Source organism: Biomphalaria glabrata, chromosome 2, assembly GCF_947242115.1.
Source record: "Biomphalaria glabrata chromosome 2, xgBioGlab47.1, whole genome shotgun sequence".
Taxonomy (NCBI): Eukaryota; Metazoa; Mollusca; class Gastropoda; family Planorbidae; genus Biomphalaria; species Biomphalaria glabrata.
In genome coordinates, this window is record NC_074712.1 from 51,071,588 (window position 1) to 51,089,848 (window position 18,261).

At 38.5% G+C, this 18,261-nt stretch overlaps 1 protein-coding gene and 1 long non-coding RNA gene across 3 annotated transcripts in view; one reads left to right on the forward strand and one right to left on the reverse strand.

Moving 5' to 3' along the window:
- Positions 1–18,261, forward strand: part of LOC106054751 (lethal(2) giant larvae protein homolog 1) — a 67,097-nt gene that overhangs the window by 20,072 nt on the left and 28,764 nt on the right. The gene's annotated exons all lie outside the window — the stretch shown is intronic.
- LOC129924671 (uncharacterized) lies at positions 381–12,883 on the reverse strand. Its single transcript, XR_008776663.1, has 3 exons — positions 12,766–12,883; positions 8,248–8,355; positions 381–1,378 (listed from the first exon to the last, which is right to left on the reverse strand). It is a non-coding gene; the product is annotated as an uncharacterized LOC129924671 (long non-coding RNA).

Here is an 18,261-nt window from a genome sequence, read left to right on the forward strand (position 1 = left end):
AAGGTTAAGACTCTAACAAAAAATAAAAGATTAAATATTATTGTTATTGGAGAGGTGAGTATCAAACATATTAATAGGATATTAATTTAAGGTCTTCTATTAATGTGCGAGGAGTATCTAGTTTGAATCCCAGCGAAAACTGGGATTTGATTTGGGATATTTAGGACGCTCCTGCCACCACTAACGGCAAACTGACACGTTGGGGGATTGTCGTTGTGCTGGCCACATGATACCCTAGTTGACCGTCGATTATAGAACCAGAGGAGATTTACATCATCTACCACCCTCCCCCCCCCCCCCCCCATTGATTGCAGGATCTGAAAGAGGTGGCTTTTCTTTTTTTATGTGTTTAATGTGATTACTGTGCTTCGCGTTTTCCTTTTTTTTTTTTTTTTTGTAACTTGTACAAAAGATGTTCTAAAATAAGCGCGTAACAGATTGAGAAGTAACACACACACATAGAGTAACAATTAAGACGAAAAAAAAACGGGAATTTGATTTATGAATCTACAAAATGTATTTTCCCGTTTATTTTGTTTGCGATAAAATAAAAAGTAATTGAGTCATAAACATATAAAAAAAAATTTGACCTGCTATTACTTGTCTTAAATTTGACCTGTTATTACGTGTCTTAAGTAATGCTTGATTGATCACCTGGCTTCAATCTCATGATATAATAAAGCCAGACAGATGTCTGTTGCTGTTTTTTTCTAATTAAAACATTGACGATTATTTATCTTTCGTCAGCTGACTCAAAGAAAATTCTGACATTTAGTGCGAGCTTTTTTTTTTCCTTTCTTTTTCCTTCCAATCTTTTACTTTTTTATCTTCCTGAGGTAGTCTTCCGTTTATATAAACTGGCGCTGTGAAAGAAAAGAAAAGCTGAGAGAGAGAGCAATTTGAAATTAATTTAAAATATTATTGAAAAGAGAAGTAAGACACAAATAATTGCGTGAAGAAAATGTTTGCAATAATATCTCAAGTTTAGACAAAACTTGCCATTTTTTGTGATTACAAAAATTTATTGATGGTGGAGTCAAGTATTCTTTCTAATTCTAGCAGTCAACTGCGTCTCGGGGAATTTGAGTTGTTCAACTCTCTGTAAGGCTGAGGTAATCAGAGTGAGTAGTTTCTTCTATTTTTTCCCCAGACGGGCTTCCCAACACGTGTGTGGGTCGATGGCAATTGATTGAATTGGGGTAGCTGCAGTAAGGCTCAGCACCACGTGACCTGGCCTCAAGGAGTATTGGCCTCCACAACCCTGAGCTCATCAATGCTTAGGGTTGAGTTAGGAGCTAGTGTTTATGTTGGGCTCATCCGCTGACGTTGGTGTTTTCTTGGAGGAGTCGGAAGGTCAAATAAATGTGTCCAACATCGTCTGTTATTTAAAAAAAAAAAGTATATGGCTTATAAGTATTAACACAAATCAGTGAAAAGTAACGTTAAACATAGAACTATACAAAAATTCTTTGAAAGAAAAGTTTTGAAGGGTTTCAATGATCACTTCACTTCAGTGACTTGGGAAGAAACAACAAGAAAAGCATCGTTTGTTAATGAGATATCAATAGCCCTACTGCGTTTTATCTTGTTAAAAATGCTTTTTTGGTCACGCCCAGGGAGATTTTTTTATTTTCGTTTCCAACGGCCGTTAATTTTATACCTTGCAAATTTCCATTTATCAAACCCGAGAATTTTAATTACACAGAAAAATCAAACATCCTAGGGTGCCTAACTTAAAAAAAAACAAAACAAGGATTAACAGCTAAACCACTTTATCAACCCTGATAAGCAGCCCAGTTGTGCCAGGTATGTTGTTGGTCGGAGAGACTAGTTTCAACTAGCTAGCATGCATGCAAACTTGGACGAATTCAACTTCTATAGCGTTGTATTGCAAAGACATGTCAAAAATTATTTTTCTGAAAGCTGACCGCATTTTAAGATAGCCCTAAAAAAAAAAGCCCTATCTATGGAAAAGTTTAGAAATTTGGCTTTTGTTTTTAGCTTAGAAATTCTTTGAAGAAAAACAATGGTATAAGATAAAGCGAAATATGTACTAACAATAGCTCATATATTAAAATGAAAACAACTTCTTGCTGTATACAAATGTACTTAATGAAAACAATCCCTCATCTAAAGAAAACTTAGCGGAAATCCCCATAAAAAATCATCCGGAAATGGGAAAACCGAGAACTTGCGTGCGACGCTACCATAACGGTTATTTATAGTAACTGTGAGTTGACCGTGTAGCACATTGATTGGTTGATTTGATCTGAAACGTCTGCTGAAAGACGCCAACCGTCTGTTAGTATTGAAGCTGGAAGCTGGACTTTGTAAGTCCCAACCACTTGAGAAAGTGGATCCCAATAGACGTAGATTGACTTGGATTGTTAAAGCATTTTAAAAAAAAATGCTCTCCTTAGACGTATTTCGTCAAAAATAGTTTACGCGTGTGTCAGCTTAGGAAAATACATGGCCTGTTTTATTGAACACATTCCACAACTCACTCGATAGACTATTGACAAGTCCAGTCGTTGCTTGGCCAATCTATACGCACGAGAAACACTTGCTCAAGACATCACGGGATAGAAACAAAGTGTAGGGCGGGGCATCACTCTTGGACAATTAAAAAAAAATAATGTGTGGGTATGTGGTCTATTTGATAGGTAGAGACATGAGTCTTGTTGAGTGACAGACTATGCACGTGTTGACCGTACCGTCACGCGGCAGGTTTAGGACAGAGGCGTATGGTACTGAGAAGAGATGCGTTAGATGTAAATCCTAGGAATGACACAAGTAAAGCTCTCCCGCATATACATCTGAGAACTTTGACCAGAAAATGTAACGACGTGGTAACGATGTTATACCGACACGGATGATCTGTGATTAAATCACTTTAGTATGTAAAAGTAAAGTAAAGTTTCCCTTTCAGATCTTGCGATCTATGGAGCAGATGATATTAAGGCCATCTGTTTCTATGGCCAACGGTTAACAAGCGGGGTGTTATGTGGCCAGCACAACGATCCAACCGCCTTCCCCAACTAAAGTTGGATGGACTCAGGAGCGCCCTAAAAATCCCGAAATTCAAAATCCCAGTCTTCATCGAGATTCAAACCCAGGACCCCAGGTTCGGAAGCCGAGCGTTTAACCACTCAGCCACCGCGCCCCCCTAAATCACTTTAGCATCCTGTATATTCTATTCATCAACGCTTCTTACACACGAATCCCTCCTCGTTTTTTTTTTTGTCTTCACCCCCCCCCCCCCAAGATATGAGCTACCCTTTCCTCTCACACAGGCTGACTATCATTGCCAGAACTCAATGTGCCATGGTCACGTGACTGCTATGTGGGACTGTCATCATGTCACTCGGTCAGTTCTATCCTTATTACTGTGTCCTGTCAAAACAAAGTCCGGTGTTCTGCACGTGTTGTTTCAGGACACCCATTTCCCCTCCCTTTCCAACCTTCCGCCCCCCCCCCCATTTCCATAGGTTTTAAGAAGGACACAACAGAAATGTCTGAGACTCTTTTTTGTTTCTATCACAGTCTCTCTCTCTCTCTCTCTCTCTCTCTTATTTTATTTCTAACTCTCTTTCTCTAGCAACCCTCTATCTCTTTCTTATTTTATTTCTAACTCTCTTTCTCTAGCAACCCTCTCTCTCTCTCTTATTTTATTTCGAACTCTCTTTCTCTAGCAACCCTCTATCTCTTTCTTTCTCCCAATCTGTTTCTCACTCTCTCTCTCTCTCTCTATTTCTCGCAATCACTATTTCATACAATCTTTCTTTCTATCATTCTGTCTGTCTCCTCTCTTTATATATCTAACTCATTTCTCTTCTACCATATCTCTTCTCTCTCTCTCCTTCCAGTGGTCAGTACATCAGTTCAACAAACCAAATAGATGCTAAGCCCCCCTTCCCCTCCCTTGTTTCTTCTCCCTGCATCTAACGCCTCCACTGCCAGCCTTCCTGAACCCTGTCCTCTGTTCAAAACAGTCATCCAGCCTTTAGCCTTTCTGTTCATATTTGCATTTTCTTTCTCGGTCTTTGACAAGTACCTTACGTGTGCACGTCCATTTCAGGGAGGGGCGGGGAGGTAATAGAAGTGCTTTTGCAGGAGAATAAAAAGAAAGGGCTGGACAAGACTAGACAGGGGAAAGGGGGGGGGGTGACTAAGGTACACGGCCGTTAAATCAATGCCATGTCACCTGCTGTATGCCCCATGTTTGCTTAATACTATGAGTGGTTTGCTTCCGTGTCTTCCCGCCATAACTACCAGCCCCTTCCTCCCCCGGACCCGCGTGTGCATATGTGCTGGTGTGGCTGTCAGGTGGTGTGTGTCTAGGAGCAAATAGCCAGTGGCCAACAAGGTGTCCTGCTTCCGTCGTCTGACTGATTTAGTCCTTGTGCATTCCCTATGGCCTTTTCCCCCGCCCCTTCTCCCCGGGGTCTCATGCGGCTAGCAGCTAGCTAGTAGACATTCGGATTCATCTGGGATATAAATCTAGCTGTAGCACTGACAACCAAGCAGACACTATTCGATGCTTGATGCACGGGATGGTTGGGATAGAAGATAGGGGCTACTTTTTACAGAACCGTTAATATTGCACCTGTCGATTAAATAAAATGGTGAAGGTGGTTGAACGCATTGCGTATAACGTTGCTTGGCTTTAGATTGAAAACTCACAGACGTAGTCCTAAAACATTATACTTATTAACTGCACTGAAGACCATATAAAAAATGTAGATATATAGGTCCATGTCACGGACTAAAGGATTTGTTTTTAATTGCAAGGTACAATGACATTTTCAATTCCATCCAGTATAATGAAATCTAAGTAGATCACAGCAAAGACTTGTTAGTTTATTCTGCAGATATTTTTGGCTATAAAAAAAAAATAAAAACATATAAAATACTATTATCATATCATATCCAACTATGCCTCCTAACACTATGGCTGCCTGGTCGTGCGGTGTGCGCCTGGACTGTCGTCTCGATGGTTCCGGGTTCATATCCTGCTCGCTGCCATCTCCCGTCGTCCTGCGGGAGGTTTGGAAAGATGGACTAGGAAGTAGATTATCTTTCAACTCTGTAGAAACATTCAAAACAAGTAAACAAAATAGTACAAACAAACATTTGACACTAAAACCCTAAGCCAGCAATCATCAGATTGAACCTTGGCTTTCTTATACAGACGTAGTCCAATACTGTGCTAGTAATAGCTATGGAAAGATTTCAAATATGACATCAAGAGTTCTAAAGTAAAGACGTTCTTTAAACAAATATATTTCTTACTACGTCTACACGTGTTCATTGATCTAGTTTTTATGTGAACTAGATAAGAAACTGTAAAAAGTGTGAAACTTTGCGAAGATGACACTTTCCAGCATCACCGATGTATGATCTTCTTTCAAGTCGTCATTATTGAGAGGAATTTAAGGTGTGCCACATCATCAGACATCACTCTCAAACTGGATAGTCTGCTAGTCTGCTCCGATGATTATTGAGCGATCATACTCCATTTCTATTGACAAAGGGATCATTTTTTTTATTTTTTGTGTGTGTTGTCTGCTAAATAGATCTGGTAATTAAAACTTGATAATGATTTCAATTTAATATGAAGGCCTAAGTATTTTGTTTAGGAATGTAACTTGTAAATATGCAGGTATCCAAAAATGAGTGAGACATCTACTTTCACTGCAATGTGAACACTATTGAAATTATGAATGAAGTCACACAACCTTTTCTTTTGGATCAATACAATCTTATATTTAACCGATCAATTCATTTCATAACAAAGTGGAATATTGTAAACCAATTGATAACAATTAGTACATACTTCATGTTGATAAAGGAATTAGTCCGGGGGCGGGGGAGTTAGATTATATAGATTAACTGCTATATCAAACATCAGCTACACTTCTCAATGACTGATGTAACCGTATTGTTTTCCTGTAGTGCTGTATACAGTAAGCATGCCATTTACGCTGTGTACATTCTACAGATCTAGGTCAATGTCAGCGCTCGTAATAAAATTCTCAGCATTCCATTGAAATCTACCTTAAATTTAAACTGTCTGTAATTCATCTGTTGCCAACTCCCTTTCAGAGGCGCAGTCTCTGATGATGTATGGGGCGGCATTCCAATTCGTGTGAAGGTGCTTAAAGAAGGGGTGGGTAAGTTAGCTGGTTATTAGAATCGTCTCTGACCAATGCATTTATCTCCTTGTTCACTCTATTTAAGATCAAGAACTTTGTTATTAATAATTAAGAATATTTTTAATAGGGGCGTAAAGAGGCAGCCCGTTTAAACAGTCATGAAAATGTGGTTTTCAATTCCTACTAAATCTAATTGGTCACAATTTCGTTACAGTCAAAACCACAAGTCAAAACTCAAAACAAAAGTTAAATCACATTTTTTCCCGCCTGGCTGGAAACAGTTATTGACAAATAGAAGGAGACGATTAAGAAAATGTGAAGCAAAAAATAACCCCCGTTGGGGTGACCGAGCCCATTGCACTGGCGAGGATGGAAGAAAGTCCCAACAAACATTTCGCTATCCACACACCGTTTCCAAAGGGCCCGATTTTATGGCGGACACCTGCACGGCTGATTTGATACAGAGAAGGAATATGGGGGAGTTTCCACGGTGTGCTCGGCCTTTGGCCTCGTTTCTAATCCGAGCGTCTTGGAATACGAGCCTTCGGTAATAGGAATGTAATAATTTACATCTGCTTGGATCTTTCCCAGTCAGATGTTTGTTAAGACAAACAGATGGAGGCAAGCTTCCATAGGCCCAGAGTTCCAAGAGTCTTAGACTCGACTCTCAGGACAATAGAAAGAAGAAGAACCCGTCTCACTCTATTAGTTTTGGTAGCCGTGTTAATGTCTGCTCATGGGGGGACGGGAAAAGGTTACAGTGACCGCTAAGCCCCTCAGTTTTTCTACACTATATCTGTAACCAATGACTAAACTGTCTCCACGCTTCGCTGCCAAGTCTGGCATGACGAACATCAAGAATTCAATGTCATCATTTCAAATCATGGCTGGATGACACTGACATCCGTGTAGTTTGTGACACACGTGTAGTTTGTGACACACGTGTAGTTTTAAAAAATAAGCACCGTTCAATACACATACACACAAACTAAATCAATATTTGTATTTTCTCTTACTTTAAGTTTGTATGCCAACGGAATAAACATACACGTGAAACGAATAATTTGGACTTTGCAAAAGGAATTTTGATAGGACAGTTGACTCCATAATCTAAAAATCTAACAATTGAAAAAAAAAAATTAACTCAGTGATATTTATGCAAAGCACTTTTTTTTTTACCCCCCTGACTTTTACGTCCGTCCTGTGACTAAAGCTTGTGCTAAAAAAAATACTGTACTAAGACTACTATTAGATCTTGTATTAAACGTTTATATACACTTTGGACAATTCTCTAACAAGTTATGAATTAAAGCCAAACACACTGCATTTACATACTGTTTAGTTTGGAACTGAAACCAAAGGAAATAGTCAACGAATTGAGACTCCCCGAACCTATAGTTCATCCCTTAATATTGTGATGGTGTGTTTATGACAAATAGCATTGTCAAACTTCACATGTTGTTTGTTTTCCTTTTTCGTCACCTGAAAGCTTTCAATGATGCTTAATTTGTTTACCGTATAAAAGAAAACAAATAGATAGCATAGTGAAGTTAGGGTCTACGTTTCAGGGAGTCGACAGACAAGAGGTGTATCTTCTGTTTATCTTGTTTATAGAATGCATTTATGATTTAAATCCTAACAAAACACCTACCTGTCTTTCATTATAGGAGTGTATAGGTCTAAGTCTTTTCATATCGGTTTTTCCCCTTCATTTAAACTAAGCTCACATAATGCAATCGATTCCGGGTAATCAGATCACCGGTTAATCGGACCTACCCTTTATTCGGGCGAAATCCGAATGTACCGGTAGCCACTGTGTAACAGAAAATTAGCGAAAAAGACCAGATGTTTATTAGAACAGAGATGATTACGTGGTTCGATTAACCGGAATAGACTATATATCGTAATCACAATGGGCCGTTAAAGGTCAAAGTGCTAGACACTGAGAAACCCACGAGTACAAACTCTCTAGACGGGTTGATGAAACAAACAGGAGGGGGACGGGTGGAGAGGTGAAAGACAATACTCTTGTACTGACAGGTAGGCCCAAGTGTACTCATCATTCAGAAGGTGAAGAGTAAATATTGCTCACGCAGATCTCTGGCCAGGGACATGATGTTTGCACTACTCCCTCCTCACAGGTGTGGTCTGGACTCATTTCTCATCACCAGCATCATCATTTTTTGTGTGTACGAAGTTCCTGCACATTTGGAAAGGTATTCAGAATACAGAAACAGAAAACAAAATTAACGCATAGATCAACAGTTCCAATATCGAAGAACCTGACTACGATTATACATGCAGTACAGAATTGTAAAAATCTAGCAGGTTTACGAGACGTTGAAATCTAGCAGGTTTACAAGACGTTGAAATCTAGCAGGTTTATGAGACGTTGAAATCTAGCAGGTTTATGAGACTTTGAAATCTAGCAGGTTTATGAGACGTTGAAATCTAGCAGGTTTACAAGACGTTGAAACATGGGCGGACTGGCTATATGGGCATTCGGGCAAATGGGCTGGTAGGGGCACCAAAAGGGCCGCATGGATGCCACTATGATTGTTAAAGGTTTTATAAGGGGCCGTGTTTAAAAAAAAAATCTTTTACTGACTCTACAGTGCAATACTACTTTGATCTAACACAATAAATAGTGTCATAGTAATTGCTCTACGTGCGTTCACAGTGCCTATAGTAGGCTCCATCCTTTAAGGGCAAACACAATAAATAGTGTCATAGTAATTGCTCTACGTGCGTTCACAGTGCCTATAGTAGGCTCCATCCTTTAAGGGCCTACACAATAAATAGTGTCATAGTAATTGCTCTACGTGCGTTCACAGTGCCTATAGTAGGCTCCATCCTTTAAGGGCCTACACAATAAATAGTGTCATAGTAATTGCTCTACGTGCGTTCACAGTGCCTATAGTAGGCTCCATCCTTTAAGGGCCTACACAATAAATAGTGTAATAGTAATTGCTCTACGTGCGTTCACAGTGCCTATAGTAGGCTCCATCCTTTAAGGGCCTACACAATAAATAGTGTCATAGTAATTGCTCTACGTGCGTTCACAGTGCCTATAGTAGGCTCCATCCTTTAAGGGCCTACACAATAAATAGTGTAATAGTAATTGCTCTACGTGCGTTCACAGTGCCTATAGTAGGCTCCATCCTTTAAGGGCCTACACAATAAATAGTGTAATAGTAATTGCTCTACGTGCGTTCACAGTGCCTATAGTAGGCTCCATCCTTTAAGGGCCTACACAATAAATAGTGTCATAGTAATTGCTCTACGTGCGTTCACAGTGCCTATAGTAGGCTCCATCCTTTAAGGGCCTACACAATAAATAGTGTAATAGTAATTGCTCTACGTGCGTTCACAGTGCCTATAGTAGGCTCCATCCTTTAAGGGCCTAAACAATAAATAGTGTAATAGTAATTGCTCTACGTGCGTTCACAGTGCATATAGTAGGCTCCATCCTTTAAGGGCCTACACAATAAATAGTGTAATAGTAATTGCTCTACGTGCGTTCACAGTGCCTATAGTAGGCTCCATCCTTTAAGGGCCTACACAATAAACGATTAAAAAGAAACCTATAAGCATCGTATAAGGATTTAGTGTTCACTGTATGCTTACAGTTATAGATACATTATCAAACTTAACACAATCACTTTGAGGACAGGTAGACCTAGAATTTGGATGTCCATCATATGATATACAATGTGTGGGCCGAATGGTATAGAAAAGCCCGGGCCTATTTTGACACCAAGTCCACCTCTGCTTAGAAATCTGCTGGTTTACGAGACATTGAAATCACCGTACTTTGATCGGCATCCTATCTAATGGATGCCATAGCGAGACACTATTTCTCTGTGTAACCTCATGAGTAAGATGAGATCAATAGAAACAAGCAGCACACACACCAGCTCAGACATACGTATGATTACTCCCAATGATTGATGTAGATCCATATCGCAACTGATGACGAAATACAGTCTGTCTCGACCCTCACCTCTACAGATGATTGGTATTGAACGGGGCGAGAGAGAGAGAGAGAGGTGGGGGGGGGGGGGGGGCTCTTGACTATAATTATTTTCAAGACACTAAACTTTCAAAGGTGGGGACGCGGTTGCTGAGTGGTTAAGCGCTTGGTTTCCGAACCTGGGGTCCTGAGTTCGAATCTCAGTGAAGATTGGGATTTTGAATTTCTGTATTTTTATGGCGCCCCTGGGTCCACCCAACTCTTAATGGGTACCTAGCTTTAGTTGGGGAAAGTTAAGGCTGTTGGTCGTTGTGCTGACCACATGACACCGTTAACCGTTGGCTACAGAAACAGATGACCTTAACATCATCTGCCCCATAGATCGCTAAGTCTGAAAGGGAAACTTTACTTACTTTTTTAAACATACAAAAAGTGTATGATGTAGAACGATGTAATAAAAAAACAACTTTTACACTGGATTGTTCTGTAATGACAGTAATGCTGTTGAACTTCGAATTCTAACAAAATGTCTTAATAACCATCTCATTAAACAGGCGATTGGTTGGTGCTAAAACAAAATTCTATTAGAACGTGCATGTTATCTCTGTACAGGCTGCAGGTTATCTCTTAATATGCTGCAGATTATCTCTGTACAGGCTGCAGGCTATATATGTACAGGCTGCAGGTTATCTCTTAATATGCTGCAGGTTATCTCTGTACAGGCTGCAGGTTATCTCTTAATATGCTGCGGATTATCTCTGTACAGGCTGCAGGCTATATATGTACAGGCTGCAGGTTATCTCTTAATATGCTGCAGATTATCTCTGTACAGGCTGCAGGCTATATATGTACAGGCTGCAGGTTATCTCTTAATATGCTGCAGGTTATCTCTGTACAGGCTGCAGGTTATATCTGTACAGGCTGCAAACACAACAAGAGAGACGAGTAATCCCTAATTGTAACACCTTAAGTAGACTGGTGTCTTATCATGACAATATATTGTACTACTGCAGCATTTTGACTCCAATGTAGGCTAGTATCTTATCACATTCAGATGGCAACAATCGAATGATGCACATTTATGCCAGTATTTACCAGTAAGCTTAAATGTCTTAGTCAACAAATTGTGTAGTTCTGATAAAACAAATTTATTTGTTTCGTGTTTCCAGGCTAGAGAGAGAGAGAGAGAGAGAGAGAGAGAGAGATGGGGGTGACAGGTGGGTTGGAGCAATAGACAGAAATAAATTAAAAGCAACGGGGAAAAAATATTCACGTTTTTTTTTTTTTATTGTAAAACGTATTCATCAAAACCAGAAGCGACTTCTCCATACTTACGGATACACTTGAACTGTAGAGACACAACTTTTTAAAGTATAATCTTACAGGCTTGAGAGCATCTGCAGCCAAGCTTGGTGCGAATGGAACGAAATCAATGTTGATACCAATTCATTTATCAGATGACCGAACATGAAAGTCTCCCATCAATTCCAAAAGAGGAAAAAAAAAAGGAACACAGCGACATGCGCTCTGGGACAGATCTAGAAATTACATCTAAAGAATAAACTTAAAGCCAAAAACCTGTGGTTCTAGTGTTACCTCATCACATCATGAAGAGCACTTAACATTGCATCACAAAACAGATCTGGGTCACCCCATGCTAAGTCCTGTAGGCATGCTGGGATACTTTCGAATGTATCTAAAGCAATGCTAGGAGAAGGGGACTTGGCTTGTTGCATTGTGGTATATGATATATGCGGATACTCAATGAAAGGACATTATTATTGACAGCACGGGGTGTCAGCAGCCGTGGCACTCGTACTAATTGCTGTTAACTTGTTTATGGTGGATGCGTCTTTAAACATTTCAATAATCTAATGAACAAAACGTTAGTGAAATGTTGCGTGAGTTGTTGTTTTTTTTTACTTAAACACACACGCGCACGCACAGACACACTGTGTTGCTCTCATCGTTTGTTTCTTATCTCATATAATACAGACGTTACTTCAAAAAAGAAGATGATTACGTCCTACGCGTGTCCCAAGGACAATCTAGTCATGCATGTTAATCAGTGACTTACATTCTGCCAAGTCCTAGTTTTCCTGGCTGATTCAGACAACACATTCCATGTTCTAAAAGCACCAGGGAAGAAGGAGTATTTGTATAACTTTGTCCTAGCATATGGAACAAGAAACGTGCCTTCATCTTTGTGTCTTTCTGAGAATTTTATTAGGTTTTGTTTTTGAATTTGATGAAGATGATTGGAAGATTATGAGTCAGTGTTTTATGTACCTAGGTGAAAAACTTTTTGATAAATTAAATGCACTATAAATTACAGCGTATTATAAGACGAAAGGGGAAAGCGTGTTCAATGGTTATACTCGCAATAAGGTCTTAGCCTGTGTAAAAGCTAGTTATATGATTGATTTCAACAAAGCTAACCAAAAAAAGTCACTTTAAACTTATGTTCATATAGTGACTTCCTCACAGTGTACTGGTTTCTAAACAAAGGTATAAAATTAATTTTCTTATAGATCGATCTATGGTGTATTTAGATAAATAGAGTTTCTTGTGTATCCAGTAGTAAAAAGCTATGTATTTAAAAAAGCGAACTATTTTTTTAACGTTTACGTGCTTTACCTTTTTATTTCGTCTATTTGTTTCAAAATCTATTCCATTTTTTTTTCTTTTTTTAACGTTTTTTTTAAGGTTCCCCCACCTCTCTCTTTCTCTCTCTCTTTTTTTTTCTTTCTTCTTGTTTAATTCCTACTATAAGTTTGAACATAGCTCTTCATGAGTGCATTGAAAAGGCTGTTTAAAAAGTCTGGAAATTCCCGAAATTGGCAGCGATATTGATAAAGAGTCGAACTAATGACGCGAATGTTTTATTTTTCAATGACGATCCGATCAAACCCGATTCGATCCTATCAGAACCAATCCAAGCTGATGTGATCCGATTTTATAAACATAAAATAATACATTGTTTTTTTTTTTTTAATTATTACTTGTTTCTTCCCAACTGTAAATCTTCAAAATGAAAATGCACACAACTGGGATTGAGTATGAACATTAACTTTATTAAAAATATTTTAAGCTTTGTGTTATATTTATAATACCTCTATCCCAGTCACTCCTTCGTAGAACCTGGATCCAGGAACCTGGGCAGCTGATCTCAAAAGCGACCCAACGATTTTCCTAGATGTAACAGTTGATGTATATCGCTGAGAAAAGAATTACTTGCTCGCTGGCCACACGGGGAAAACTCGAGTTTGACAGTTATCATTTTCCAAGTAAAAAAAAAATGAAATAAATTTAAATTTGGCTAGAGATCTATATATAGGATTTTAGGTCTAGATCCAACATCGGTTTTAAAAGGACTAACGCGTTCGGGAATTTCCGAATGTAAGGCTTTATTGATTCAAGAGTTTAATAAAGTAATGTTCTGGACAATTTTGCGCATCGTCTTTGAAGTCTAGACCTAAATGCTTATCGTTGGATTCTTATAAAGTGTAGGCCTACTAGATCTATACATTCGCTTTATCAGGATTCTGTCTAGGGGAGAAGGGGGAGGGAGTGGGGTAAGAAAATGTTCCATTGTTTTTTAAATCTAACATTCATTAATTTTAAAGAGAAAAACAAATCGCTCTATAAGTTGCATATAGGAGGTCAGTTGTCTTTTAAAAAAGTAATATTTACGTTTTTCTTGTTGATGTTGCTTTTTTTCCCCTTGCTAATAACTTAAAGCTTTAGGTATGGATAGTTTGTTTGGGTTTCGCAATAAGCCTGGTCAGTTACTAGACAAACATAAGTTCTAGACAAAAAACATTGAGCTAATAAAGCCAAGGTTGAACAATAACAAATGTCTCTAGACATGACATGCACTAGAAGCGTGGGTTGTGATGACTGGCAGTGAGTTGGTATGGTGGTAGGGGTCTGGTGGGACGTTGGTGACTACAGGAAACTGGAAAATATCACCATGAACAGAAAAAAAAAACATCCTGGGGGAGGGGAAGCGAGCAAAATGTTAAATCGTTGGTATTGTCAGTCTGTGTGTCTGGAGTGATACAGTGCCATGTCATGTCACACACATCAAGCCACACATTAAACTTGTGTGTATATGCACAATCAATTTGTTCGCTTCTGGCAGGTTATTATTTCCCACCTCTCTGTATGTTGGAAATAAAGATGTACGAACTGAAGCATCGCTTTATGTCACTAATAGTAATGTGTTTTTTTTTTTTTTCCTCTTTATTTGAAAATCTTTCACAAGAGTTCATTACAATTTCCTTGCAGATTCTTTAATCCATTGCAAACATACACACTTTTGTCCATATCACTTTCCCCTCTATCTATTGCACTTTAATGTATCAGAAAGATGTCTTTTTACAATTCTTCCTTGCAACTCTTCATGGGCTCTGGGTGGACTGGTATTTTGAAGACGGCTCTAAAGATTGTCTAAGAAATTTAACAGTTTATGTATATCTTGGGGGAAAAAAGAATAACTACCTTATTGGCTTGTGTCGTTTTATTTTTAGCACTGTTTAGCGGGAATTACCGCACTTGACTCAAATGTTTCTTTGTATTCAGTAAAGAGTTGAATTAATAAACAGACATACTTGAGCATTTTGCGCACCGTCTTATTTAGAAATCATTAGTTGGATTTTCAATAGAAGAGCTTGATTGTACAAAGCTTAGGGGAAAAACTTCTTGCAATAATAAGAAATAAAAAGCATGAACAATTATAGATTATAAACAGTTTCTTAAAGGATAAATGATTTTAAAACATGTTTATTTTATTTATCGAACGTAAACATAATCTTAAAAACAAAACAAAAAACTTAAAAAGAGCAGATTATCGTGAAAAAAATCTTAATTAAAATCACATATTGATTACTGCATTAACTAGATTATAGATAACTTGTACAAATATTATTTGTTGCTTAAAAAAAAGATTGAACTGTTTGCATTACCTATAGGGTCACAACACCATAGAAGCACAATAAGAGGCTCTGTCCTTGTAATAATAGTGATTGACTCCAAGCCTTGTCCATAACTACCACCCACTGTTGGTCTGTAAAAGTAGTTTTAAAGGCCCCAATAGTAAATGAAAATACAGTATGGAAAGGAAAGACAATGTCTTCATTTAATTTAATAAGGAACTTGCTCTTTAATAAGAGAAAGATAGATCTATGTTAGTGTGGAAAGCCCATTTAGTCAATACGCCTTGTAACTAGAGGTTACGGTGCAATTACATATGAAGATCGGACTGTGGTCCAAAGTGCAAATCAGTTGCATTCTTAGCGGGGTAAAATCGTTACAGATTTTGTGATGTTTGTCTGTCACTTTTTGAAATCCTTTATGAAAGGATTCTTTTTTATTATGATAAAAAGGGAAAAATGTTTGAAGATTGTAAATATGTAGGCCTATGTATTTGTAAATGCCTTTGGTCTGTCTTTCGGTGTGTTTAATTCGTGGTCGCATTGTATGTTCATAAACATATAAATGCAGCTCATGTCCATCCGCAACATACAAAAGATAATGAAGAATATGTGTGCAACATAATAGGTGAGTACCTAAGATTAACTCTCAAGTAACACGCACGTTCTCTTAGTGTCGTGTTCATCAATAGTCACATGGAGCCTCTGTCACACACTCAGTGTCTTGCTGTTGGAGGTGTTCATACTAGAGGATAGTCACACGTAGCCTCTGTCACACACTCAGTGTCTTGCTGTTGGAGGTGTTCATACTAGAGGATAGTCACATGGAGCCTCTGTCACACACTCAGTGTCTTGCTGTTGGAGGTGTTCATACTAGAGGATAGTCACATGGAGCCTCTGTCACACACTGTCTTGCTGTTGGAGGTGTTCATACTAGAGGATATTCACAATCATCTGCTTTTTTTTTTTTGTTTTATCATTTTTAATTATATTCTACGGTGCTTAAAAAAAGTGAACAAATATGTTTATATGGGGTTACAAATGTATAGTTTATCTATACTTCAGTTTTCTGTATACCGGGATGCACAAAAAAAAAATCTTTTCTATAAAAAAATATCTTCCATAGGTTAACTCAGTTCTTAAATGAAATATGATCTCGATATGTAAAGATCATATACAAATATTCAGACTGAGGCTGTAAGACAAATCAAACGCACCATCCAATGGGATTCCCTTCCTCGTTGTACAGCAGATATACTTTCTCATCGATATGTAATTAATTTAACCCTTCAACCTTGAACCCAAGCATTGATCGGAAATGTAATTATGGTGGACCAGGACCACTACAAATGTTGTTGTTTCTTTAAAGTGTAAACAGCACTCTAATTTGTAAAACTAACTTTGTCATCTACAACTTCAATCGCTAAGTAGCCTGAATAATCGAACCATTGATCGTTAGTTTATCATTACTATGAATACTGTAACCCGACATCCTGAATCAGATGTCCTTAAGGTCCGAGAACTTTCGGTTCCCTTTTATGGGCCTCTTGACCAAGGAAAGGCTTTTATCCATGGCCAGGATGAGAAATTGGCTCTTCACCAATCTCTCTGTCCGAAGTCCCGCCTTATCCGAAGTGATCATGTATTCAAACCCGGTATGTTGCTGGACACGGTTCCCTTGAGCCAATCCACGAGTTCCCTCTCCAGTGCGAGGCCGAAGGCCGAGCCTCGTTGGGGCCCTTCGTATGCCTATAATGTCTCACCGCACCCGTGCGAGGACCATCACAGCTCGTATGGCCCCGTTAGGGAACGAAGCGTAACCCGACATCCAGATCACTCCACGGCACTTTTTTTTTTTTCAAAATGTTGCTGTCCACCAGAAGTAAGGTCTTACATCGCAATCATTACTGCGTCCCTTCTAGACCTTTGATCCTATGCCCTTGACCATACTGGGTACCCTTCCCTCGTGCCCCCTGCCAATAGGCTCTTTATTGTTAATACCGTCTTGACCCAGACCACCTCAAACATTGATAGATCTAGCGTGACACGCATGTATGTCGCTGTACCCATGTCTATCTCCAGGCTTAGATTGTTGTTATCAATGGACAGATAACACATACTATGTGGTGTATGCGGACTGAATTCTTATTGCGTGATTCAATCCGCGATAACAATTAGCACCTCGCATGGTGGCAAAAACAACAACACTTGGGTAGATGCTGGTATCATTGTTTTTTGTCATCGTGGTTGGGTTTGTTTGTTGGTCAATACGTTGTTAACGGTTTGTTGTTTGCCTGCGCGTTCTTGCGTGAGCAGAGGAAGCCTTGATAGGTGGTTTACAGGGAAGATAGGGGCGACACTGTGATCCATGACTCAACAGCTGACTGAAGCAGTGCTACGACTTAAGGCTGGTGTTAATGAACAAGGTGTTCAACAATATGGAAATGGAAATGTGGTTCTCAAAACTTGAATCAGCTGGAGCTCTTCATTGTTTTCAAACACCAGAACTTATTACGAATCAATACATTAATCAAACATGAAGAACACAAGAGCACTACCATTGCCCTGTCACATTTCACCGTCAACTAGAATTTTAACTTGTCAGCCTCGCTTTGTGTCCTTGCGAACAAAAACATCAACATTCATCAAATAAACAAAAACATCAACATTCATCACATAAACAAAAACATCAACATTCATCACATAAACAAAAACATCAACATTCATCACATAAATAAAAACATCAACATTCATCACATAAACAAAAACATCAACATTCATCACATAAACAAAAACATCAACATTCATCACATAAACAAAAACATCAACATTCATCACATTAACAAAAACATCAACATTCATCACATTAACAAAAACATCAACATTCATCACATAAACAAAAACAAACACACACGAGGATGGTGAATGGGAATGATCATTAACTGTAAATAGCTGCACACTCCTATAAAGAGAGCCTATACCTAACACTTAAAAGATTATCTGACCACCAATGTGTGTAATCCTGTCTTTATTCAACGTTGAAACACTATGCTAAGAATATAGAAAGAGCTAGAAAGAAATTGCTTTAGTAAGAAACTAATATATTGGTGTGTTTGTTTTAATCCTATAGTAGAGTATATATTCCCGGTCCTATCGCACTGTAAACAAAACAAAAACAAAAATGAACTCAAGCATAATA